Genomic DNA, 27,874 nt, shown 5'->3' with positions numbered 1-27,874 from the left:
CGTGAGTGACTGCACTGCCAGCCCCCACCAGACCTGAATAAGTGAACTGCCAGCCCACCAGCCGTGACTCACTGAACTGCCAGCCCTATAATCCATGCAGTCCACCCTCTCCCCCTTCTCTCTCACAGAGTCTGTCACCTGTTTTGGGCAGAATTTCTGGCAGTGACTGTACTGCCAGGCCTCAGTGACTGAGCCGCCAGCCAAGAATCCATTTGGCCCACAATGTCCATACGAGCACTCTGGAAACCCGTCCCTTCGGATCACAACACCCATACTAACGCAACAGAAAGCCCCCCCCCCCCCCCCCCCCCCCCCCCCCCCTCCCCACTGGCCAGCAATATTGGAATTGATGGTGAGGTGGAATATTACGTTGGATGACCAACCCTCTCGTGTGATGCTGGGACCCAACGGGTCCCAATTAGTCTAGTGTTCTTATAAACTTGTCCTGTCCATCCACAGTTCCCAATTCAAATCAACGTTGAATACAGATGGAGCAGTCAGTGCTGATAGTGCCTCATAATGTTTACTGCTGGGTCTAAAGATCAAATTTATGATTGGCCTGCAATTACTATTTTTACACAAAGTGTGTTTATTAACCAATGACTCTTGTAAAACTATCATCCAAATTGGGCAGAGTTCCATGTGGTGGAACTGGGAGAATTCCAGTGGATGGAAAGGGCGTAGGAAGCACCGAGCGAAGATCTTTGGCATTTACAAAAACATTTCGGTAAGAATTTTACGAATGATACTCTTTCTGGTTTATTGTTTAAGAAAGAACTGCAGATGCTGGATAAATCGAAGGCAGATAAAAAATGCTGGAGAAACTCCATGTATGTGGCAGCATCTATGGAGCGAAGGAAGAATCTCTTTCTGGTTTAGTTGATTTGAGCTTATTGCCCCGTGTACTGAGTTGTATTGAACAAGTTTTACGTTGTGTGCTATCTTGTCAGTGGAAAGACATCGATTATAATTGAGCTGCGCACAACATACAGATACAGGATAAAGGGCATAGAATTTAATGCAAGATAAAGTTCAGTAAAAGCCGATTAAATTTGGTTTGAATTAAGTTCAGTTTCTCGTTTGTTACATGTATCGAGGTAGAGTGAAAAGCTTTTTTTTGCATGCTCTCGTCAGCGAAGACTGCACATAATTCCTATCTATGGAATGGAATGGAATGCTATTTATTAGAACATAGAACATAAAAACATAAAAAATAGGTGCAGGAGGAGGCCATTCGGCCCTTCGAGCCAGCACTGCCATTCATTGTGATCATGGCTGATTGTCCCCTCTCAATAACCCGTGCCTGCCTTCTCCCCGTATCCCTTGACTCCACTAGCCCCTAGAGCTCTATCTAACTCGCTCTTAAATCCATCCAGTGACTTGGCCTCCACTGCCCTCTGTGGTAGGGAATTCCATAAATTCACCTACCTAGGTTTGAATGAAATTACATTTACTACAGTTTTTACATTACAAGAAAACCCAAGACCCACACTTGACGCAGCCGAGCGCCACCAGAGCTCTCTCCGCTCCGAAGTGGGCCACGATGTCAGGTCCACGATGTCAGGTCTGCAGCTCCGCGACTGGAGTGGAACCCTCAGGCTGGTCCCGGCCAGAGGCTGCCGCCGGCTCCACGATGTTAGGCCCAACGACACTGGAGACCCGACAGGGAAAAAGTCGTGTCCCCGTACAGGGAAGAGACTAACGGTTTCCCCCCCCCCACCCCCCACATATACACAGCTAAAAAAATAATAAAAACTAGGCTCAAGACATACATTTAACAAGACAAAAATTTTTAAAAAGGCGGACCGCTGCGGTTAGGCGCCGCCACACCTAGTCATCCATACTGTACAGATACAGGATAAATGTTTAGTTTAGTCTAGTAATTGTTACGTGTGCCGAGGTACAATAACAAGCTTTCTTGTTGCATGCTAAACAGTTAAAGGGCCTGTCCCACGAGCATGCGACTCCATGCGGCAAGCGCGTCCTAACATGGTCGCTGGGCCGTTCCCACTTCGATCGCCGGAGCCATATGGAGTTGTACAGAACTGGTCACGACATCGCGCGGGGCTCCGAAAAACTGACCGTGTTCAAAAATTCCGCGCGGCAATGGCCTGCTGGCCCACAGCTGCCTCGATGCCGTACGCACCGCCTCAACAGGCATTCGCAGCGTCTCAACGCCGTACGCACGTCTTGACGCCGTACGTCATGCGCGAATTTCCCACGGTCTTCGCTCGAACTTCACGTCACTCACTCAATCTCCACGCGGCCCCTGCTTCTGGTTTGGTTGCGCTCGCCGCATGCAGGCACATGCTGGTGGAACTGGCCCTGTACGGGGATCACTCGACCACCGCGCGGCCCCTGCTTCCGGTTTGGTCGCGCTTGCCGCATGCAGTTCGCATGCTCGTGGGACTGGCCCTTAAGTGGAAAGACTCTGCATGATTACAAACCAACCGTTTACAGTGGACAGATACAGGATAGAAGGAATTATGTTTAGAGCAAGATAAAGTCCAGTAAAATAGGATTAAAGGGAGTCGAAGCGTCTCCAATGAGGCAGATGGGAGGGCAAGACTACACTCTAGTTGGTGAAAGGATGGTTCAGTGGCCTGAAAACAGCTGGGAAGAAACTGTTCCTAAATCTGGAAGTGTGCGTTTTCATACATATACCTCTTGCCCGATGTGAGAGAGGAGAAGAGGGGATGTCTGGGGTGCGACTGGTCGTAAATTATGCTGCTTACCTTGCCGAGGCAGCGTGAAGTGTGCATGGAGTTAATGGAAGGGAGGTTGGTTTGCATGACGGTCTGAGCTGCCTCCACAATTCACTACAATTTCTTACGGTCTTGGATGGAGCTGTTCCCAAACCATGCTGTGATGCATCCCGGTAAAATGCTTTCTGCCGCGCCTCTGTAGAAATTGGTATGGTATATTCACCATGGCCATGTTCTGAAATCTACAATGGTTTTGATGCAGCAGCGAGTAGTATTGAAGCGCCAAGCTGACGAATCTTTAGAAAGGAGACGAGGGAGAATTTCTTCAGAGAGTGGTGAATCTGTGGAATTCTTTGCCAGAGACGGCATTTGGAGGCCGTCATTGGGTATTTTTAAAGTTGAAATTGAGATGATTAGTAAGGGCGTCTACGTTTATGCGGAGAAGGAAGGAGAATGGGGTTGAGAGGGAAAGATAGATCAGCCATGATTGAATATCAGTGTAAACTCTGGGCCTAATGGCCTGATTCTGCTCCTCTGGTGGTCAAGTGGTATTTGCGTACATTTTCCCCTGTTCCCAAGTCTATGCCCCTGTCCCACTTAGGAAACCTGAACGTAAACCTCTGGAGACTTTGCGCCCCACCCAAGGTTTCCGTGCGGTTCCCGGAGGTTGCAGGTGGTTGCCGGAGGTTGCAGGTGGTTGCCGGAGGTTGCAGGTAGTGGAAGCACTAGGGAGACTGACAAAAACCTCTGGGAACCGCAGGGAAACCTTGGGTGGGGCGCAAAGTCTCCAGAGATTTCCGTTCAGGTTTCCTAAGTGGGACAGGGGCATTAGAGGGACATGAACCAACTCGGGCAGATGGGATATTTTCGGTGGCATGGATGAGTTGGGCTTGAAAGTGTGATTGATGGTCAGCAACTAAGTGGCCTGAAGAGCCTTACCAATGCCAATTCATCTGCAGACCCGCCCAATGTGGAAGGAAACCGGAGCACCCGGATAAAACCCACGCTGTCGCAGGGAGAACGTACGAATTCTGTCTACAGACAACACCCTTAGTCAGAATCGAACGGAGTATCTGGCGCTCGAAGGCAGCAACACTATTGATGGTTTGAAACTTTAACAGATATCGGAAAAATGATCTGGTATGGGAGACTGTTTGTGTTAATGTTAATACTCACTGTGATGGTACTGGGCGCAATACTTCTGGGCAACTCTGAGAATAGCGATGAAAGGGGTAAGTACAGTGTGTGTAATCCCATGCCACAAAATGGGAGAATTGCAATACATGAAATGCCAAATTATTCACATGTTCCTAATCCTTTGGGGCTTCATTATTTGGACAAGTGGGTGGTGAAATGGCGAATGGAATTTCATGCAGGTAAATGTGAGGTGTTGCATTTTGGAAATTCAAACCATGGCCTTCATACAGTGATCAATCCCACTTGCCCGCGTTTGGCCCATTTCCCTCCAAACTATTCCCATCCACGTACCTGTCCAGGTATCGATGATTCATGGAGTCATACAGCATGGAATAATGACTTGCAGCCCAGCTTGTCCATGTCAACAAGATGCCTCATTACATTAGTTCCACCTGCCCACGTTTGGCCCATATTCCTCTAAACCTTTCCTATCCATGTACCTGTCCAATTGTCTTTTAACTGTATTATTGTACCCCCTCTGGCAGCTCATACCCACCTTTGAATTATACACGTCTATAAGATTACCCCTCATCCTCTTGCGCTCCAAGGAATAATGTACTAGCCGACCCAACCTATTACTAGCTCAGACTCCTTGAGTCCTGGCAACATCTTATCTGCTCTGGTGAGACAACATCTGGAGTATTGTGTACAGTTTGGGTCTCCTAATTTGAGGAAGGACATCCTTGTGATTGAAGCAGTGCAGCGTAGGTTCACGAGATTTATCCCTGGGATGGCGGCACTGTCATATGAGGAAAGATTGAAAAGACTAGGCTTGTATTCACTGGAGTTTAGAAGGATGAGGGGATATCTTATAGAAACATGTAAAATTATAAAAGGACTGGACAAGCTAGATGCAGGAAAAATGTTCCCAATGTTGGGCGAGTCCAGAACCAGGGGCCACAGACTTAGAATAAAGGGGAGGTGATTTAAGACTAAGGTGAGGAAAAACATTTTCACCCAGAGAGTTGTGAATTTATGGAATTCCCTGCCACAGAGGGCAGTGGAAGCCAAATCACTGGATGGGTTTAACAGAAAGTTAGGTAGAGCTCTAGGGGTTAGTGGAATCAAGGGATATGGGGAGAAGGCAGGCACGGGTTATTGATAGGGGACGATCAGCCATGATCACAATGAGTGGCGGTGCTGGCTCAAAGGGCAGAATGGCCTCCTCCTGGACCTAGTTTCTATGTTTCTATGGTACCTCTAAACATCGTTCCGGATTTCTCTCACTCGCTGGATTATTTGGACATAATTGGACATAATAAAAAGACTGTGGCTGCCTTCAAGGTCTTGAGGCGGAGGAGGACCCATGGGAAGCGTTCTGGAGCATCACCGGACCTCTTTTTTTATCAACAGCAAAGAGACATAAAGGCACAGTGAGCAGCAACAAGAGACACAACAAGAAATAACTTAATAATTCTCATCTTTAACATTTAAATTGTTCTTATATTTTAAGAGTGATTCACATTTTGTCACCTGTCATCTGTTTTGGGCAGAATTTCTGGCAGTTTCTCAGCTGCCAGCCTGCCAGGTCAAAAAATTTATGAGATCAAGTAGTGCTATATCTCGGTCATGCTTGTAGGATTCAATCCAGTCATCTGCAACAGACTGCAGTGACTGTGCTGCCAGGCCTCAGTGACCGAACTGCCAGCCCAAGAATCCATTCGGCCCACAATGTCCATACTAGCCCTCTGGAAACCAGTTCCGTCGGCGCACAACACCCATACTAGCGCAGCAGAAAGCCCCCCCTCCCCCCCCCCCCCCCCCCCCCCCCCCCCCCCCCCCCCCCCCCCCCCCCCCCCCCCCACCACTGGCCAGCAATACTGGAATTGGTGTAGAGGTAGAACATTGCGTTGTGTGACCAGCCCTCCCGTGTGATGTTGGGACCCAACGGGTCCCACTCAGTCTAGTATAGGTTATCAATGTGAGTCGTGTTTACAGGAATGGTATGCTGCTGCATGAAGAATTTAGTTGTGCTGCGGTTGGTACAATTGTCAAGAAAACACTCCCAGCCCTTGCTGAGAGGTGATAACATTGTTGGGATCTTAATCAAAAAGCAAAGATTTCTTTGCAATTAATTGTTGGCCGGCCCAGGACCAGTTGCTGATTATATTTACCCCTCGAAGCATGAAACTTTAAACCAAAGCGCCATTGACGACATCAAAGTAGATAATGTGGAAAGCATACCAACGCCTCTATTTATTTAGAAGGATTAGAAAATTCCCAGCTCTTAACTGGCAATTGAACCATCCTATAACCAACCAGAGAGCGGTCCTGACCTACCATCTAGCTCATTGGAAACACTGGATTTTACTGGATTTTATATTGCAAACAACGTAATTTCCTTTCTACTGGACGCCTACATTGTGGGCAGCTTGATTGGAATCATGTATACTCTTTTTGCTGACCAGATGGCAGGCAACAAAAAGCTTTTCAATGCATCGCGCTTCACATGACAATAAACTAAACATAACTAATCTATCATAAGAGATAATCAAGTTTAAAAGATGCCAGTAATTTAAGAATGACCTTTGTCTTCAGCTTACTGGAAATGACCGCAGCAAACAAATTGGACTTTGTATTTCAAGATTCAAGATTCAAGAGAATTTATTGTCATGTGTCCCAGATAGGACAGTGAAATTCTTGCTTTGCTTCAGCACACAGAACATACTAGGCATTGACTACAAAACAGTTCAGTGTGTCCATATACCATTATATCAATATATACACACATGAATGAATAAACTGATCAAGTGCAAATAACAGATAATGGGTTATTAATGATCAGAGTTTTGTCCGAGCCAGGTTTAATAGCCTGATGGCTGTGGGGAAGTAGCTATTCCTGAACCTGGTCATTGCAGTCTTCAGGCTCCTGTACCTTCTACCTGAAGGTAGCAGGGAGATGAGTGTGTGGCCAGGATGGTGTGGGTCCTTGATGATACTGCCAGCCTTTTTGAGGCAGCGACTGCGATAGATCCCCTCAATGGAAGGAAGGTCAGAGCCAATGATGGACTGGGCAGTGTTTACTACTTTCTGTAGCCTTTTCCTCTCCAGGGCGCTCAAGTTGCAGAACCAAGCCACGATGCAACCGGTCAGCATGCTCTCTACTGTGCACCTGTATAGGTTAGAGAGAGTCCTCCTTGAATCCTCCTGCTGTCATTATTTTTATTACACCGATATTTCATAAACCTTTATCATTATTGAGCGATAATGAAGCACACACCATTATATTACATCATCAGGTCGGTTCGAAGGTCATCAGGGGGGATCTTATAGAAACTTACAAAATTCTTAAGGGGTTGGACAGGCTAGATGCAGGAAGATTGTTCCCGATGTTGGGGAAGTCCAGAAAAAGGGTTCACAGTTTAAGGATAAGGGGGAAGTCTTTTAGGACCGAGATGAGAAAAACATTTTTCACACGGAGAGTGGTGAATCTCTGGAATTCTCTGCTACAGAAGGTAGTTGAGGCCAGTTCATTGGCTATATTTAAGAGGGAGTTAGATGTTTCCCTTATGGGTAAAGGGATCAGGGGGTATGGAGAGAAGGCAGGTACAGGATACCGAGTTGGATGATCAGACATGGTCATATTGAATGGCGGTGCAGGCTCGAAGGTCCGAATGGCCTACTCCTGCATCTATTTTCTATGTTTCTATGCCATCCTGCCAACCTTCTACCCATGCTAGTATCTGCCCTTTGATACCATGGGATCTCATCTTCCTCAGCAGACTCACGTGCGGCACCTTATCAAAGGCTTTTTGAAAATCTAGGTAAACACCATCTACTGACTCTCCTTTGTCCTGTTATTCACTTCTTCAAAGAATTCCTGCAGATTCGTCAAGCAAAATCGCCCTTTCAAAAATCATACTGACTTCCATCTATTTTATCACAAACTTCTAAGAACTTCATAATCTCATCCTTTATAATGGACTTTAAAATTTTACCAACCACAGAAGTCAGACTAACCGGCCTATAGATCCCATTATTCTGCTTTGTTACCTTCTTGTACAGTGGTGTAATAGTGGCAAAGTTCCAACCATCTGGAACCACTGCTGTGATTCTAGCGACACATGTGATTCTTGAAATATCACTGTTAATGCTGCCACAATCTCTAAAGTCACCTCTTTCAGAACCCTAGGGTGCAGTCTATCCAGTCCAGGTGACACATCCACCTTCATAGCAAAAGGATTTGAGTATAGGAGCAGGGAGGTTCTACTGCAGTTGTACAGGTTCTTGGTGAAACCACACCTGGAGCATTGCATACAGTTTTGGTCTCCTAATCTGAGGAAAGACATTCTTGCCATAGAGGGAGTACAGAGAAGGATTACCAGACTGATTCCTGGGATGTCAGGACTTTCATATGAAGAGAGACTGGATAGACTCGGCTTGTACTCGCTAGAATTTAGAAGATTGAGGGGGGATCTTATAGATCTTAAGAGTTGGACAGGCTAGATGCAGGAAGATTGTTCCCGATGTTGGGGAAGTCCAGAACAAGGGGTCACAGTTTATTGGCTATATTTAAGAGGGAGTTAGATGTGGCCCTTGTGGCTAAAGGGATCAGGGGGTATGGAGAGAAGGCAGGTACAGGATACTGAGTTGGATGATCAGCCATGATTATATCGAATGGCAGTGCAGGCTCGAAGGGCCGAATGGCCTACTCCTGCACCTATTTTCTATGTTTCGATGTTTATTCTTTGGAGCTCAGTAGGATGAGGGGTGATCATACAGAGGTGTATAAGATCATGAAGGGAATGGGGCATCTTGGTCGGCATGGCCGGGTTATGCAACGGGGCGGTTGGGGGAAGTGGAGGAAATGAAATCGCTAGCGAAATGTGAGAAATGTCGGCTTTTTTAGAGGAGAGCTGAGCGGCAGCAGCTGTTTATTGCGAAAAATGAGTGCGTGGTAGGATTTTATTAAAAATGTGTACAGAAAATGACGAAATTTGATGAGGAGTGGACGAGCGAATGTAAAAGTGAAATCGCTAGCGAAATGGTAAAAGTCTCGGCATATTTGCGGGTGGTTTTGGCGGAGTAACGAATCAAAGGGCAAAAAATTGACAAAGGGCAAAAAAATGATACACACACACACACACACACACACACACACACACACACACACACACACACACACACACACACACACACACACACACACACACACACACACACACACACACACACACACACACACACACTTTAAAAGTATATAGATACATTTGAAGTTCGAGGGCAGACATGATATTGTTCTGTTGCACTAGATAATGCATTCACGCTTTATGAATGGTGTTTATCAATGCTGTAGTGGGATGTAATTGAGTATTTTATTCATTTCCTTTTTACCATTCACAGAGCCGATAACAATGAACATTCCCATTTTTGCAATCGTCATTTCCTGCTTGGGTGCATTAATACTGGGAGGATTTATAGTGTATTGCATAAGAAGAAGATGCCATCGTTGCCGTCATCGATCAGTTACATCGAAAATTAAGGTGAGGTTATAGAAACATAGAAACATAGAAACATAGAAATTAGGTGCAGGAGTAGGCCATTCGGCCCTTCGAGCCTGCACCGCCATTCAATATGATAATGGCTGATCATCCAACTCAGTATCCCGTACCTGCCTTCTCTCCATACCCTCTGATCCCCTTAGCCACAAGGGCCACATCTAACTCCCTCTTAAATATAGCCAATGAACTGGCCTCAACTACCAAAGAGTTCCAGAGATTCACCACTCTCTGTGTGAAAAAAGTTCTTCCCATCTCGGTTTAAAAAAAATTCCCACTTATCCTTAAGCTGTGACCCCTTGTCCTGGACTTCCCAAACATTGGGAACAATCTTCCTGCATCTAGCCTGTCCAACCCCTTAAGAAATTTGTAAGCTTCTATAAGATCCCCTCTCAATCTCCTAAATTGTAGAGAGTATAAACCAAGTCTATCCAGTCTTTCTTCATAAGACAGTCCTGACATCAATAATGAAAGACAGACACACAGTGCTGGAGTAACTCAGTGGGTCAGGTAGTGTCTCTCGCTCCAGAAAATGGATAGGTACAAAATGCTGGAGTAACTCTGTGTCACGCAGCATAGAAACATAGAAAATAGGTGCAGGAGTAGGCCATTCGACCCTTCGAACCTGCGCCATTCAATATCATCATGGCTAATCATCCAACTCGGTATCCTGCACTTGCCTTCTCTCCATACCCCCTGATCCCTTTAGCCACAAGGGCCACATGTAACTGCCTCTTAAATATAGCCAATGAACTGGCCTCAACTACCTTCTGTGGCAGAGACTTCCACAGATTCACCACCTTCTGTGTGAAAAATGTTTTTCTCATCTTGGTCCTAAAAGACATCCCCCTTATCCTTAAACTGTGACCTCTTGTTCTGGACTTCCCCAACATCGGGAACAATCTTCCTGCATCTAGCCTGTCCAACCCCTTAAGAATTTTGTAAGTTTCTTTAAGATCCCCCCTCAATCTTCTACATTCTAGCGTGTACAAGCCGAGTCTATTCAGTCTTTCATCATATGAAAGTCCTGACATCCCAGGAATCAGTCTGGTAATTCAGTCAGGCAGCATCTCTGGAGAACATGCATAGGTACAGAATTCTGGAGTAACTCAGTGGATCAGGCAGTATCTCTGGAGAACATGGATAGGCACCAAGTACTCAGGAGGAACTGCAGATGCTGGTTTAAACCGAAGATATGCAAAAACAAGTTGGAGTAACTCAACAGGTCAGGCAGCATCACTATAAATAAGGTATAGATGATGTTTCCAGGTTGAAATCCTTCTTCAGATCGAGCCATGGGAAAGGGGAACGAGAGATAAAAAAACAAATGGATGGAATGTATGCAAGAAGCAGTAATTAACGAAGAAATATGGAGCCCACAATGGTCTATTGTTGGCTGTGGGTTCGGTGATAACGAGTTATACAAACACTGAAACTCAATGGGATGAAAGTGAAACTATTACAATGACTATGATGTTGGGGTGGGGGAGGGGAGGTGAGGGGTGGGAGGTTGACAGCGATACAGAGAGAGAGTGTACGCAACGGTTGCTTGGAGTTAGATTTATCTCTTCGGGCGAAAGGAATCAAGGGATATGAGGAAAATGCAGGAACGGGGTACTGAATTTAGATTATCAGCTATGATCATATTGAATGGCGGTGCTGGCTCAAGGGGCCGAATGACCTACACCTGCACCTATTCTTCTATGTTTCTATGTTTTAAATAAATCGACTGCATTGTACGCCGCACAATCGTAAATATGAGATGCTGTTCCTCCAATTTGCATTGGGCCTCACTCTGACAGTGGAGGAGCCCCACGAGTTAAAGGTCAGCATGGTGATAGGATGGGGAGTTAATGGGTTTGCAAACCGAGAGATCACCTACGCCAAGGCTGACTGAGCGAAGGATAAATAACGCATGCAGAGTTTACTTAACATGTTCACAATGTGTTGGATTTTTCAGAGCAAGATTCTTTCCACCATAGTCATAGATGTGTTGAGGTGTAGAGCCCTAGATCATAGTCAGAGAGTCACAGTGCCATTGTTACATGTGCAGTGATAGATTTATGATAAAAACATAGAAACATAGAAAATAGGTGCAGGAGTAGGACATTCGGCTCTTTTCGAGCCTGCACCGCCATTCAATATGATCATGGCTGATCATCCAACTCAGTATCCTGTACCTGCCTTCTCTCCATACCCCCCTGATCCCTTTAGCCACAAGGGCCACATCTAACTCCCTCTTAAATATAGCCAATGAACTGGCCTCAACTACCTTCTGCAGCAGAGAATTCCACAGATTCACCACTCTCTGTGTGAAAAATGTTTTTCTCTTCTTGGTCCTAAAAGAGTCCCCCTTATCCTTAAACTGTGACCCTTAAAATGTTGCATGTTATCCAGTCAGCATAAAGACAACACACGATTACAATCAAGGCGTCCTTACTGTACAGATATTGGATTAAGGGAAAAACGTTTAGTCCAAGATAAAGCCCAGTAAAGACTGATTAAGGATGGTTTGAGGGTCTAGATGGGAGGTCAGGACTGCTTTCAAAGGCGGTTCACCTGATTACAGCTGGGAAGTAACAGCCCCTGAATCTGTAGGTGTGCGTTTTCGCACTTCTGTGCCCCTTGCCTGATGGAAGGGGTAAGTAGAGGGAGTGGATGAGACTGAGCCTTGATTATGCTGGTGGCCTTTCCAAAGCAGCATAAAGTGGAGATGGAGTATTTAGACTTCAAACTTTACTTTAGATAGAGATACAGTGTGGAAACAGGCCCTTCCGCCCACTGAGTCCGCACCAACCAGCGATTACCCCATACACAAGCACTATCATACACATAAGCGTGGCACAGTGGTGCAGCGATAGACCCACCACCTTAAACCCCTGTCCCACGGTACGAGTTCATTCCAAGAGTTCTCCTGAGTTTGCCCTGATTCGAACTCAGAGATTTACGGTAATGGCCACTCGTCGGTTCCCTGGGCTCTCGTGGACATTTTTCATCATGTTGAAAAATCTTCACGAGTCCTGTGCTTAGCTGCCGTTAACGAGTCTTCCCGAGTACCTGCCATTAGCGAGTCTTCCTGAATACCTGCCATTAGCGCTGAGACGTCCCCGAGCTCCGACGTACCCGCTATGTTCATTCTCCGTGCTTACCACGAGTTGGTTTTCTTTTTTAACTCGGGAGAGCTCTTGGAATGAACTCGCACCGTGGGACAGGGCTATTACAATGCCAGACACCAGAGTTAAATCCTGACCATGAGTGCTATTTGTACAGAGTTTGTACGTTCTCCCCGTGACCTGCGTGGGTTTTCTCCAAGATCTTCGGTTGCCACTCCAAAGACGTACAAATTTGTAGGTTTATCGGCTTGGTATCGTCCCGAGTTTGTGTAGGATAGTGTTAGTGTGCGCCGATCGCTGGTGGGTGCGGACTCGGTGGGCCGAAGAGCCTGTTTCACTGCTAAATCTCCAAACTAAACGAGACTAAACACTAAGTCAAGAGTCAAGAGTCAATTTAATTGTCATTTGGACCCCTGGAGGTCCAAACGAAATGCCGTTTCTGCAGCCATACATTACACACAAATAGACCCCAGACACAACATAATTACATTTAACATAAACATCCATCACATAACTGTGATGGAAGGCCAAAAAAACTTATCTCTCCACTGCACTCTCCCCCCCCCGATGTCAGAGTCAAAGTCAAAGCCCCCGGCTGGCGATGGCGATTGTCCCGCGGCCATTGAAGCCACGCCGGGTGGTGCGAGGTCGCACACCGGGTCTTGGTGTTGGAGCCCCCGGTGTGCGCTCGCAAAGTCCCGCGGCCGTTCCAGCCGCGTGGGGCAATGGTGTTAGGCCCCGCTCCAGGAGCTCTTCAACCCCGCAACACGGGCGGGAGAATTCGCCGTTGCAGGAGCCCCGAAAAGCGGTCTCCCTCCAGGGAGCCGTGGGCTCCCGGTGCCGCCGTCCGCAGACCCGCAGTAGCAGCCTCCGCATCAGCAGCAGCAGCAGCAGCAGCAGCAGCAGCAGCAGCGGCAGCGGCAGCGCTCATCCACCGCTCCACCCGCTCCGGTCTCGGCCAGCTCCGCGACGGCAACGGTGAGTCGCGGAGTGAGTATATTCGAATATACTCACTATAACTAGTGAGTATATTCAATTTACAGAAGCCAATTATTCTACAAACCCGCATGTCTTTGGTGTGAGATGTGAATGGGGAAAGGATTTAATAGGAACCTGATGGGTAGCTTTTATCACACCAAGGGTGGTGCGTGTTTGGAAAGAACTGCCGGAGGATGTAGTTGACAATAGACAATAGACAATAGGTGCAGGATTAGGCCACTCTTCGGCCCTTCGAGCCGTTCAATGTGATCATGGCTGATCATCCCCAATCTGTACCCCGTTCCTGCCTCCTCCCCATATCCCCTGACTCCGCTATTTTTAAGAGCCCTATCTAGGTTTCTCTTGAAAACATCAAGTTCCGGTTCAAGTTCAAGTGAGTTTATTGTCATGTGTCCCAGATAGGACAATGAAATTCTTGCTTTGCTTCAGCACACAGAACATAGTAGGCATTTACTACAAAACAGATAAATGTGTCCATATACCATAATATAAATATATACACACATGAATAAATAAACTGATAAAGTGCAAATAACAGAAAATGGTTATTAATAATCATAGTTTTGTCCGAGCCAGGTTTAATAGCCTGATGGTTGTGGGGAAGTAGCTATTCCTGAACCTGGTTGTTGCAGTCTTCAGGCTCCTGTACCTTCTACCTGAAGGTAGCAGGGAGATGAGTGTGTGGCCAGGATGGTGTGGGTCTTTGATGATACTTCCAGCCTTTTTGAGGCAGCGACTGCGATAAATCCCCTCGATGGAAGGAAGGTCAGAGCCGATGATGGACTGGGCAGTGTTTACTACTTTTTGTAGTCTTTTCCTCTCCAGGGCGCTCAAATTGCCGAACCAAGCCACGATGCAACCGGTCAGCATGCTCTCTACTGTGCACCTGTAGAAGTTAGAGAGAGTCTTCCTTGACAATCCGACTCTCCGTAATCTTCTCAGGAAGTAGAGGCGCTGATGAGCTTTCTTGATAATTGCATTAGTGTTCTCGGACCAGGAAAGATCTTCAGAGATGTGCACGCCCAGGAATTTGAAGCTCTTGACCCTTTCAACCATTGACCCGTTGATATAAATGGAGCTGTGGGTCCCCATCCTACCCCTTCCAAAGTCCACAATCAGTTCCTTGGTTTTGCTGCTGTTGAGGGCCAGGTTATTGCGCTGGCACCATATGGACAGTTGCTCGATCTCTCTTCTATACTCTGGCTCATCCCCATCAGTGATACGTCCCACAACAGTGGTGTCATCAGCGAACTTGATGATGGAGTTCGCACTGTGACTGGCTATGCAGTCATGAGTATAGAGTGAGTACAGCAGGGGGCTGAGCACGCAGCCTTGAGGTGCTCCCGTGCTGATTGTTATCGAGGCTGACACATATCCATCAATATGAACAGACTGTGGTCTGTGAATGAGGAAGTCGAGGATCCAGTTGCAGAGGGATGCGCAGAGACCAAGTTCTGCGAGTTTGGTAACCAGCTTGGAGGGGATGTTTGTGTTAAATGCCGAGCTGTAAGCGATGAATAACAGCCTGACATATGAGTTTTTGTTGTCCAAGTGGTCCAGAGCGGAGTGGAGGGCCAGCGAGATCGCATCCACCGTTGATCTGTTGTGGCGGTACGCGAACTGCAGTGGGTCCAGGTTTTTGTCGAGGTAGGAGTTGATTTGCTCCATGATCAACCTCTCAAAGCACTTCATCACCACCGGCGTTAGTGCCACTGGTCGATAGTCATTGAGGCACGTCACCTTACTCTTCTTGGGCACTGGTATAATTGATGCCTTTTTAAAGCAGGTGGGGACCTCAGACCTCAGAAGTGAGAGGTTGAAAATGTCCGTAAAAACTCCAGCCAGTTGGTCCGCACAGGTTTTTAGAACACGACCGGGTATACCATCAGGTCCAGGTGCTTTTCAGGGGTTCACCCCTCTGAAGGATTTCCTGACGTCGGCCTCTGTGACTGAGACTGAGATGCCATCACAGCGAATGGAGGATCGGGAAGGCACATCAGTATTCTCCCTATCAAAGCGTGCGTAAAACGCATTGAGCTCGTCAGGGAGTGATGTTTCGCCGACATTCGAGCTGCCTCCTGGTTTCGCCTTGTAGGAGGTGATTGCATTCAGGCCCCGCCACAGCTGCCGAACATCTGTCTCATCCTCCAGTTTGGAGCAGAAGTCCCTTTTGGCCTTTTTGATGGCCTTACCAAGGTCGTATCTGGACTTCATGTAGGCCACTGTATCATTGGAAGTGAATTCCCTGTGTCTGGACTTCAGAAGAGTGCGGATCTCAAAGTTCATCCAAGGTTTCTGATTGGGAAACACTCAGAAGGTTTTTGTAGGGATGCAGTCCTCCACACATTTCGTTATGAAGTCTATAACGACTGTGGCGTATTCGTTCAAGTCCGTTGCCGAGTTCTTGAACATTGCCCAGTCTACAGACTCCAAACAGTCCTGGAGTTGTTCCTGTGCCCCCACCCCCCCCCCCCCCCCCCCCCCCCCCCCCCCCCCCCCCCCCAGCTCTGTACTGTCCTCACCTCTGGGGGTGTGCTCAATTGCTGTCTGTAGGCAGGAAGAAGCAGCACCACGGTATGGTCGGATTTACCGAAGTGAGGGCGAGGGATAGAACAATAGGCATTCTTGATGGTGGTGTAGCAGTGGTCGAGGGTGTTAGGTCCTCTGGTGCAGCAGGAGACATGTTGGTGGAAGTTGGGGAGTGATTTCTTTAGGTTTGCCTTATTGAAGTCCCCAGCAATGGTGGTAAATGCCTCGGGGTAAGACGTCTGGTGTTTGTTGACCACGGCGTGCAGCTCCTCCAGTGCCAGACGGACGTTTGCCTGGGGTTGGATGTAGACCGCGGTCAGGATAATGGAGGTGAATTCCCTTGGGAAGGTAGAAGGGACGGCATTTCACCGCCAGATGTTCCAGGTGTGGAGAGCAGGAGTTGGACAGGACTGCCACGTCTGAGCACCACGCAGAGTTGACCATGAGGCAGACGCCCCCTCCTCTCCCTTTCCCAGATGCCAGTGTACGGTCCATACGGTGGATGGAGAACCCTTCAGGCTGGACCGCTGAGTCTGGGGAGCTGGGGGTGAGCCATGTCTCTGTGAAACAGAACACAGAGCATTCCCTCAGCTCCCTTTGATAAAGCAGCCTTGCCCTTAAGTCCTCCACTTTGTTTTCAAGGGACTGTACATTAGCCAGTAGGATAGTAGGGAGAGGGGGCCGAAGTCCCCTGCGCTTCATTCTGACCTGAAGTCCTGCCCGTCGGCCACGTTTCCGGACACAATGGAGGCTTCCCCTTTGTTTCCAGGTACTGTACTTGCTGTACCTGCTGTTTCTGCGGACCTGCGCTGGAACGGGGATTCCCTCACAGACGGCAGCTCCAGCTCCGTAACGAACGGGGGTTGCTGGATGATCCAGCCCGTCGGCTCTGGGGGTCATCCCGGGGTCTCCAGGTACCGTACCTGGGATCCTCAGTCAGGTCGGGAGTTCCACAGCCAGCGTGGGGAAATTTAAAGTCCGGGGTTCCCGCAGCTGCGGGAGATTGCGAAATTGCGAGAGCCTTGACGTGCTCAATCAATCAATCAATCAGTTTTAATCGCCACATTGCACATAAAGTGAAAGTGAAATGAATTTGTCAGCAGCGGTACAATAATAAAGAACACACAAACACAATAAACATATTACACAAACATCCACCACAGCATTCATCACTGTGGTGGAAGGCACAGAAATTGTCCAGTCCTCCTCCATTTTCCCCCGTGGTCGGGACCTCCACCCTCCGCAGCCGCGGAGGACAAAGTAAAGTCCAGGATCAGCGCTTCCCCACCGGAGACCGCGGCTTCAGGCTGGTGTAGGCCGCAGGCCGGCGGTCGAAGATTTAAAGTTCGCACCGCAGCCAGAAGCACCGCAGACTGCAGGGTCGGCGGTCGAAGCTCCCCTCCAGGGGTGATGGTAAGTTCACGCCGGGCCCGCGGTAGAAGTTGGCCGCAGGCCGGCATTCGGAGCTTCTTCTTCCCCCGAGGGATCCTGGGCTGTAGACGCCGCGCCAGCTGGAGCTGTGCAGGCCGCGGCTTCAGGCAGCCAGCTGCTGCGGGCCAGCGAAACGGAACACTCCCCTCCGGAACACTCCCCAGCGAGGGCTCGCCCGCCCCACGCTGACAGTCCATGGCGCGCCACCCGCTGAAGCCCTGGGCGCGTCTCCGGGAAAGGCCGCGCCGATCCACATTGTTAGGCCACGGGGGAGGCGACCAGGATAATGTTGCCTCTCCGTGGAGGAGGCGACCGAAACAGTTTCCCCCTTACCCCCCCACACAAAACACACAAAGAAACATTAAAAACATACTGTAAAACATACTAAAAAAAACAAAAAAAGTAGAAAGAACGGACACGCTGCTGACAGGGCGCCGGCTTACTGCGCCCCCACCAACCGGCTCAAGCAGCTTGTCTGAAACAGCACCAATTTCTGCCATTTTTCTGATCCAGGTAAATTGTTGGAAGTTGTAGTTGAGCCTTTTATGTTCCGGAGCTCCGCAAAATTCGCCGCAGGCAGGTGCCATCCAGAGAACCTGCCTCCACCGCACTCTGAGGCAGAGAATTCCACAGACTCCCCACTCTGAGTGAAAAAAAGTGTTTCCTCGTCTCCTTTCTAAATGGCCTATTCCTTATTCTTAAACTGTGGCCCCTGGTTCTGGACTCCCCCAAAATCGGACCATGTTTCCTGCCACTAGCGTGTCCAAACCCTTAACAATCTTATATGTTTCAATGAGATACCCTCTCATCCTTCTAAACGCCAGAGTGTACAACCCCAGCTGCTCCATTCTCTCAGCATATGACAGTCCCACCATCCCGGGAATTAACATTGTAAACCTACGCTGCACTCCCTCAATAGCAAGAATGTCCTTCCTCAAATTAGGGGACCAAAACTGCACACAATACTCCATGTGTGGTCTCACTAGGCCCCTATACATCTGCAGAAGGACCTCTTTGCTCCTATACCCAACTCCTCTTGTTACGAAGGCCAACGTGCCATTTGCTTTCTTCACTGCCTGCTGTACCTGCATGCTTACTTTCATAGACTGATGAACAAGGACCCCCAGATCCCGTTGTACTTCCCCTTTTCCCAACTTGATGCCATTTAGATAGTAATCTGCCTTCCTGTTTTTGCTACCAAAGTGGATAACCTCACATTTATCCGCATTAAACTTCATCTGCCATGCATCTGCCCACTCCCCCAACCTGTCCAAGTCACCCTGCATTCTCATAGCTTCATCCTCACAGTTCACACTGCCACCCAGCTTTGTGTCATCTGCACATTTGCTAATGTTACTTTGAATCCCTTCATCCAAATCATTGATGTATATTGTAAATAGCTGTGGTACCAGCACCGAGCCTTGCGGTACCCTACTAGTCACTGCCTGCCACTCTGAAAGGGACCTGTTTATCCCTACGCTTTGTTTCCTGTCTGCGAACCACTTCTCTATCCATGTCAGCACCCTACCCCCAATACCATGTGCCCTAATTTTGCCCACTAATCTCCTGTGGGTCCTTATCAAATGCTTTCTGAAAGTCCAGGTACACTACATCCACTGGCTCTCCCTTGTCCACTTTCCTAGTTACATCTTCAAAAAATTTCAGAAGATTAGTCAATCATGATTTCCCCTTCGTAAATCCATGTTGACTCGGACCGATCCTGTTACTGCTATCCAAATGTGCGGCTATCTCATCTTTTATAATTGACTCCAGCATCTTCTCCAACACCGATGTCAGGCTAAAGGGTCTATAATTCCCTGTTTTCTCTCTCCCGCCTTTCTTAAAAAGTGGGATAACACAAGCTACCCTCCAATCCCCAGGAACTGATCCAGAATCTATAGAACATTGGAAAATTATCAACAATGCATCCATGATTTCTAGAGCCACTTCCTTGAGTACCCTGGGATGCAGACCATTAGGCCCTGGGGATTTATCAGCCTTCAGTCCCATCAGTCTATCCAACACCATTTCCTGCCTAATGTGGATTTCCTTCAGTTCCTCTGTCACCCCAGATCCTCTGTCCTCTACTATATCAGGAAGATTGCTTGTGTCCTCCTTAGTGAAGACAGATCCAAAGTACCTGTTCAACTCATCTGCCGTTTCCTTGTTCCCCACAATAAATTCACCTTTTTCAGTCTTTAAGGGTCCAACGTTGGTTGTAACTAATTTGTTTTTGTTTTTGTTTTTTTGGCATGGACTATCACCATGTTTAATACAGATTGGGACAGATACGTGGATAGGACAGATTTAGAGGCATATGGGATAAATGTGGGCATGTGGGCACTTGTAGATTGGGCACACAAAAAGCTGGAGAAACTCAGCGGGTGCAGCAGCATCTATGGAGCGAAGGAAATAGGCAACGTTTCGGGCCGAAACCCTTCTTCAGACGGGTTGGGCAAGTTGGGCGGCCTGGGTATGTTTGGTCGAAGGGTCTGTTTCCACGCTGCACTTCCCTATGATTACAAGAATGTGGGAGGAAACCGGAGAAACCAGGCGCTCACGGGGAGAACGTACAGACTCCAAAACGACTATACCCGTGGTCAGGATCGAAACTGGGTCCGTGGCGCTAGGTCGTAGCAAATCTACCGCTGCGCCACCATATCGTCCTCTCGTCCGGGCGAGCGTTCTTGTAGATCCTGTGCTGTTTGGGTTGGAATTATTGATGGTTTGGATTTTCTTGCCTCTAGAGATTTTTCCGCAAGCGCTGCCGTTGCAAGAGGTATGCGTGCCGACGCGTCAAGTGAATGAAGAACAACCTCTAACGCTACAAGGTGAGAAACCAAGCTCTTTAAAAAGAAAGCCTCGTAAAACTGATGAGGAAAACATAGAAAGACAACAGCAGAAAACAGGTGCAGGAGTAGGCCATTTTCCCTTCGAGCCTGCACCGTCATTCATTGTGATCATGGCTGATCATCCACAATCAGTAACCCGTGCCTGCCTTCTCCCCATATCCCTTGACTCCACTAGCCCATAGAGCTCTATCTAACTCTCATTTAAATTCATCCAAGGAATTGGCCTCCACTGCCCTCTGTGGCAGGGAATTCCACAAATTCACAACTCTCTGGGTGAAAATTTTATTTCTCATCTCAGTTTTAAATGACCTACCCTTTGTTCTTAGTCTGTGGCCCCTGGTTCTGGACTTGCCCAACATTGGGAACATTTTTCACAACTCCCCCATCATTGGAAACATGTTTCCTGCATCTAGTTTGTCCAGTCCTTTTAGAGTTGGATACGTTTCTATAAGATCCCTTCTCATCCTGCTAAATTCCAGTCTTTCCAATATTTCCACACATGACAGTCCCGCCATCCCGGGGGTTTACCTCGTGAACATACGTTGCACTGCCTCAAAAGCAAGGTTGTCCTTCCTCAAATTAAGAGATTGATCCCTGGGATGGCGGGGCTGTCATATGAGGAAAAATTGAAAAGACTAGGCTTGTATTCACTGGAGTTTAGAAGGATGAGGGGTGATCTTATAGAAACATATAAATTTATTAAAAGGACTGGACAAGCAAGATGCAGGAAAAATGTTCCCAATGTTGGGCGAGTCCAGAACCAGGGGCCACTGTCTTAGAATAAAGGGGAGGTCATTTAAGACTGAGGTGAGAAAAAACTTTTTCACCCAGAGAGTTGTGAACTTGTGGAATTCTCTGCCAAAGAGGGCAGTGGAGGCCAAATCACTGGATGGATTTAAGAGAGAGTTAGATAGAGTTCTAGGGGTTAGTGGAGTCAAGGGATATGGGGAGAAGGCAGGCACGGGTTATTGATAGGGGACGATCAGCCATGATCACAATGAATGGCGGTGCTGGCTCGAAGGGCCGAATGGCCTTCTCCTGCACCTATTTTCAATGTTTCACAGGACATGTACAAGGTCCTCAATAAGTTGGTCACCTCTGTATTTACTGAGGTGAAATACAGGGGGCGTATGAACTGGGGCATTTAATGGAATGGAAGTGTCTTGAGAGCAGTCTGTTACGATTGAAGAAGTACTGAAGTTACGTACTATCGTGTATGAAGGTAGAAAAATCTCCAGGGCCTGAACAGATCAGATTAGGGATCGACAGCCTGATTTTATACGTGGGAGTCGTGTCACACAAATCTGATTGAGTTTTTTGAAGACGTGACCAAAAAGGTCGATGAGGGCAGGGCTGTAGATATTCTATATATGTACTCAGCAAAGCATTCGACATGGTTCCGCATGGTAGGCTGCTCTGGAAAGCGAGATCGCGTGGGATCCAACGAGAGAGCGCTGAATGAATCGTAAATTGGCTTCAAGGAAGGAAGCAGAGGCTGATTGTGGAAGGTTGCTTCTCGGACTTAAGGCCTGTGATGCGTAGTGTACCTCGGGGTTCATTTCCGGACTGTGTGTCATCTATATCAATGATTTTGGTGAGAATATTCACAGCAAGATTAGCAAGTTTGCAGATGACATAAAAGGTGGTCGTTTTGCAGATAGTGAAGATGGTTGTGAAAGATTGCAGCAGAATCTTGATCAATTAACCAGCTGGGCTGAGGAATGGTTGATGGAATTTAATACACAGAAATGTGAGGTGTTGCATTTTGGGAAGTCTAACATGTGCATGACCCATACAGTGACCAGTAAGGCCCCGGGAATGTTGTAGCACAGAGTGCAGGTGCATGATACCATGAAAGTGTAGTTGCAGGTAGGTCAGGTGGTCAACAAGCCTTTTGACACATTGGCTTTCATTAGTCAGAGTATTGAGTATGGAAGTTGGGAGGTCATGCTGCAGTTTGTATAAGACTTTGATGAGACTGCATTGAGAGAATTATGTTCACTTCTGGGCACCATGGTATAGGAAAGATTGTTTCAACCTGGGAAGGGTATAGAGAAGATTTACGAAGACTAGAAGGTCTGAGCCATAGGGAGAGGTTGAGTAGGCTGGGACTCTATTTCTTGCAGCGCAGTATGAAGAAGGATTATCTTATAAAGGTGTATAAAAACAAGTGAAGGGTAGATCGGGTAGATGCGCAGATTCTCGTACCCGGAGTAGGGGGATTGAGGACCAGGTTCAAGGTGAAGGGGAAATTATTTCATAGGAAGATGCGGGGTATCTCTTTCAAGCAAAGGGTGGTAGGTGTATGGAACAAGCTGCTTGAGGAGATAGTTGAGGCTGGGATTATCCCAATTCTTAAGAAACAGTTAGGCAAGTAGATGGATAGGACAGGTTTGGAGGGATATGGGTCAAATACGAGCAGGTTGGTCTAATGTAGCTGGGAAATGTGGCAGGTGTGGGCAAGTCGGGCCGCAGTGCTTGCTTCCATTGCTGTATCACTCTTTCACTGTCTATGACTCAATGCTGGAGCAACACAGCTGTGCGGACACAGCATCAGTCAGGGGAAGGTCCAGAGAAGGTTTACAAGAATGAATCCAGGGATGATTGGTTTAACATATGATGTGCATTCGACTCAGTGTAGTTTAGAAGGGTGAGGGGGGGCCTCATTGAAACTTATCGAATAGAGTGGATAGATTGGATGTGGAGAGGATGTTTCCACTAGTGGGTGAGTCTAGGACCAGAAGGCATAGCCTCAGATAAAAGGACGTACCTTTAAAATGGTGTTGAGGAGGAAGACAGCATCTTCAGCCAATGGGTCGTGAATCTGTGGAATTCATTGCGGCAGACGGTGGTGGAGGCCAAGTCATTGGGTATTTTTAAAGTTGAGATTGACAGGTTCTCGATTAGTTCGGTTTCTTGATTAAGATCGTAAGACACAGGAGCAGAAATAGGCCATTCCGCCCATCCAGTCTATTCCACAATGCATTCATAGAAAACGGCATCAAATGTTATGGGCAGAAGGGTGGAGAAGGGAGGAGAAGGGGTTGAAAGGGAAAATAGATCAGCCATTATCTAATGACGCCAAATACAGGACACTAAAGTGGATGGGTTTGTAGCTAGAGGCTATAGAGGAAGTACAGAGAAGGTTCACCAGACTGATTCCTGGTATGGCAGGACTTTCATATGAAGAAAGACTGGATAGATTTGGCTTGTACTTGCTAGAATTGAGGGGGGATCTTATAGAAACTTATAAAGTTCTTAAGGGGTTAGACAGGCTAGATGCAGGAAGATTGTTCCCGATGTTGGGGAAGTCCAGAACAAGGGGTCACAGTTTAAGGATAAGGGGGAAGTCTTTTATGACCGAGATGAGAAAATCATTTTTCACACAGAGAGTGGTGAATCCATGGAAATCTCTGCCACAGAAGGTAGTTGATGCCAGTTCATTGGCTATATTTAAGAGGGAGTTAGATGTGGCCCCTGTGGCTAGCTAAAGGGATCAGGGGGTATGGAGAGAAGGCAGGCACAGGATACTAAGTTGGATGATTAGCCATGATCATATTGAATGTCGGTGCAGGCTCGAAGGGCCGAATGGCCTACTCCTGCACCTATTTTCTATTTTTCTATGTTTCTAGTGAAGATGGTTGTCAAAAATTGCATCATGATCTTGACCGGTTGGGCAGGTAGGCTGAGGAATGGTTGATACGGACAAGTGTGAGGTGTTGCATTTTGGACAGTCAAAGTCGGGCAGGGATGTAGGAGTGAAGTTACATGGTTCCCTAAAAGTGGCATCATAAGTCCATTGGGTGGTCACGAAGGCTTTTGGCACATTGGCCTTCATCAGTCAAACTATTGAGTATAGAAGATAGATCCAAAATGTTGGAGTATGTGGGTTTTTACATGCAAAACGAAAATGCTTCTGAAGCTAAATTTATCATTAAAAACATCTCCAGACTTACAAGTTTCTATCACTGAGGAGAATAAAGAATGTAAAACGAATCTTAAAAAAGAAATTAGAAAAGCTAAAAGAAGATATGAGGTTGCTTTGGCAAGTAAGGTGAAAGTAAATGCAATGGGTTTCTACAGCTATATTAATAGCAAAAGGATAACGAGGGATAAAATTGGTCCATTAGAGAGTCAGAGTGGACAGCTATCTGCAGAGTCAAAAGAGATGGGGGAGATATTGAACAATTTCTTTTCTTCGGTATTCACCAAGGAGAAGGATATTGAATTATGTGAGGTGAGGGAAACAAGTAGAGTAGCTATGGAAACTATGAGATTCAAAGAAGTGGAAGTACTGACACTTTTGAGAAATATAAAAGTGGATAAGTCTCCAGGTCCGGACAGGATATTCCCTAGGACATTGAGGGAAGTTAGTGTAGAAATAGCAGGGGCTATGACAGAAATATTTCAAATGTCATTAGAAACGGGAATAGTGCCGGAGGATTGGCATACTGCGCATGTTGTTCCATTGTTTAAAAAGGGGTCTAAGAGTAAACCTAGCAATTATAGACCTGTTAGTTTGACGTCAGTGGTGGTCAAATTAATGGAAAGGATACTTAGAGATAATATATATAAGCATCTGGATAAACAGGGTCTGATTAGGAACAGTCAACATGGATTTGTGCCTGGAAGGTCATGTTTGACTAATCTTCTTGAATTTTCTGAAGAGGTTACTTGGGAAATTGATGAGGGTAAAGCAGTGGATGTTGTATATATGGACTTCAGTAAGGCCTTTGACAAGGTTCCTCACAGAAGGCTGGTTAAGAAGGTTCAATTGTTGGGTATTAATGGTGGAGTAGCAAGATGGATTCAACAGTGGCTGAATGGGAGATGCCAGAGAGTAATGGTGGATGGTTGTTTGTCAGGTTGGAGGCCAGTGACGAGTGGGGTGCCACAGGGATCTGTGTTGGGTCCACTGTTGTTTGTCATGTACATCAATGATCTGGATGATGGTGTGGTAAATTGGATTAGTAAGTATGCAGATGATACTAAGATAGGTGGGGTTGCGGGTAATGAAGTAGAGTTTCAAAGACTACAGAGAGATTTATGCCAGTTGGAAGAGTGGGCTGAAAGATGGCAGATGGAGTTTAATGCTGATAAGTGTGAGGTGCTACATCTTGGCAGGACAAATCAAAATAGGATGTACATGGTAAATGGTATGGAATTGAAGAATGCAGGTGAACAGAGGGATCTGGGAATAACTGTGCACAGTTCCCGGAAAGTGGAATCTCATGTAGATAGGGTGGTAAATAAAGCTTTTGGTGTGCTGGCCTTTATAAATCAGAGCATTGAGTATAGAAGTTGGGATGTAATGTTAAAATTGTACAAGGCATTGGTGAGGCCAATTCTGGAGTATGGTGTACAATTTTGGTCGCCTAATTATAGGAAGGATGTCAACAAAATAGAGAGAGTACAGAGGAGATTTACTAGAATGTTGCCTGGGTTTCAGCAACTAAGTTACGGAGAAAGGTTGAACAAGTTGGGGCTTTATTCTTTGGAGCGCAGAAGGTTAAGGGGGGGACTTGATAGAGGTCTGTAAAATGATGAGAGGGATAGACAGCTTTGACGTGGATAAGCTTTTCCCACTGAGAGTAGGGAAGATTCAAACAAGGGGACATGACTTGAGAATTAAGGGACAGAAGTTTAGGGGTAACATGAGGGGGAACTTCTTTACTCAGAGAGTGGTGGCTGTGTGGAATGAGCTTCCAGTGAAGGTGGTGGAGGCAGGTTCGTTTTTATCATTTAAAAATAAATTGAATAGTTTTCTGGACGGGAAAGGAATGGAGGGTTATGGTCTGAGCGCAGGTATATGGGACTAGGGGAGAATACGTGTTCGGCATGGACTAGAAGTGTCGAGATGGCCTGTTTCCATGCTGTAATTGTTATATGGTTATATGTATACTTTGGCAAATAATAAAATGTCCTGACAGTTTAAACACCCACTCCCTTTCAATAGGATATTGTCAATTTGCTGAGGTTGATTATGTCAATTAACAGCAGACAATTATTCCATTCCTTGGCTTGCATCTTGAGTAAAATGTAATTCAAAACCCACGTATGGTTTGCGATTTTTTAAATAATAAATTTTGCTTCAGAGGTGTTTTCTTTTTTATATAAAAACCCACTTGAGAACCATGGGCGGTTTTAAAATTTTACTGCCAGATTTATCACTTCTGAAACGTTTTAGATGCCAAAGGAATCAAGAAAAAACACAAATAATGCCTTACTGTTGATGAAATGCATTGAACAAAAGTGATAATTCCCAATATTTTCAATCTCGATATCTGCACGGTCAATGTTCGCCAGCTCACCAGCCATGGCTAAGTGAACTGCCAATCCACCAGCTGTAAGTGACTGAACTGCCAGCCCACCAGCCGTGAGTGACTGCACTGCCAGCCCACCAGCCGTGACTAACTGAACTGCCAGCCCACCAGCCGTAAGTGACTGACCTGCCAGCCCAATAATCCATTCAGTCCACCCTCTCTCTCTTCTCTCTCATAGAGTCTGCCACCTGTTTTGGGCATAAGTTCTGGAAGTTTCTCAGCTGCCAGCCTGCCAGTCTGAGTCACTGTACTGCCAGGCCTCAGTGACAGAGCTGCCTGGCCTCAGTGATTGAGCTGCCAGCCCAAGAATCCATTCGGCCCAAAATGTCCATACTACCCCTCTGGAATCTAGTCTCTTTGGCCCACAACACCCATACTAGCGCAGCAGAACCCCCCCCCCACTGGCCAGCAATATTGGAATTGGTGGAGAGGTGGAATATTGCGTTGGGGGACCAGCCCTCCCGTGTGAACATGAGACCCAACGGGTCCGACTTAGTTTGCACTCACACACACACACACACACACACACACACACACACACACACACACACACACACACACACACACACACACACACACACACACACACACACACACACACACACACACACTTGCACACACACAGACTCTCACATGCACACACACACATGCACACACACACACACACACACACCCCGCTACAGCTACACCCACAGATGCCCACACACAACTGCACACACCGATACATAACACTCACACACACACACACACAGACTCACACACACAGACTACACACACACACACACAGACTCGCACACACTCACACACACACACTCTCAGACATACACATACACACACAGACTCTCAGACATACACACACAAACACACACACATACAGCCGCATACTCACTCAGACACACACACAGATGCATACTCACAGACACACACACACACACACAGACTCACTCAGACACACACACACACACCAATGTTGTCATTAAAAGTGTTCTTCATTGAATGATGACTTCGGAGATAAATTCTCAGATTTTCTTTGTTAAAACTTGACTGCTCAATTTCTCTATATTTAAATTGTCTCTTTTTTTTATCAACAGCAAAGAGACATAAAGATGCAGTGAGCAGCAACAAGAGGCACAACAAGAAATAACTTAATAATTTTCATCTTTAACGTTTAAATTGGTGTTATATTTTAAGAGTCATTCACATTTTAAACTTTAATAAATCCTTTTT

General features: G+C 46.8%; 1 long non-coding RNA gene across 1 annotated transcript; it reads left to right on the top strand.

The window, feature by feature from the left end:
• Nucleotides 1-520: 520 nt before the first annotated feature.
• On the top strand, nucleotides 521-27,874 carry LOC129703758 (uncharacterized). Its single transcript, XR_008724617.1, has 5 exons — nucleotides 521-727; nucleotides 3,665-3,937; nucleotides 9,246-9,385; nucleotides 20,220-20,303; nucleotides 27,739-27,874. It is a non-coding gene; the product is annotated as an uncharacterized LOC129703758 (long non-coding RNA).

The sequence above is a fragment of the Leucoraja erinacea genome, chromosome 1, assembly GCF_028641065.1.
Source record: "Leucoraja erinacea ecotype New England chromosome 1, Leri_hhj_1, whole genome shotgun sequence".
Classification (NCBI taxonomy): Eukaryota; Metazoa; Chordata; class Chondrichthyes; order Rajiformes; family Rajidae; genus Leucoraja; species Leucoraja erinaceus.
The sequence above is the reverse complement of the archived record's forward strand: the minus strand, read 5'-3'. Positions and strand labels throughout refer to the sequence as shown.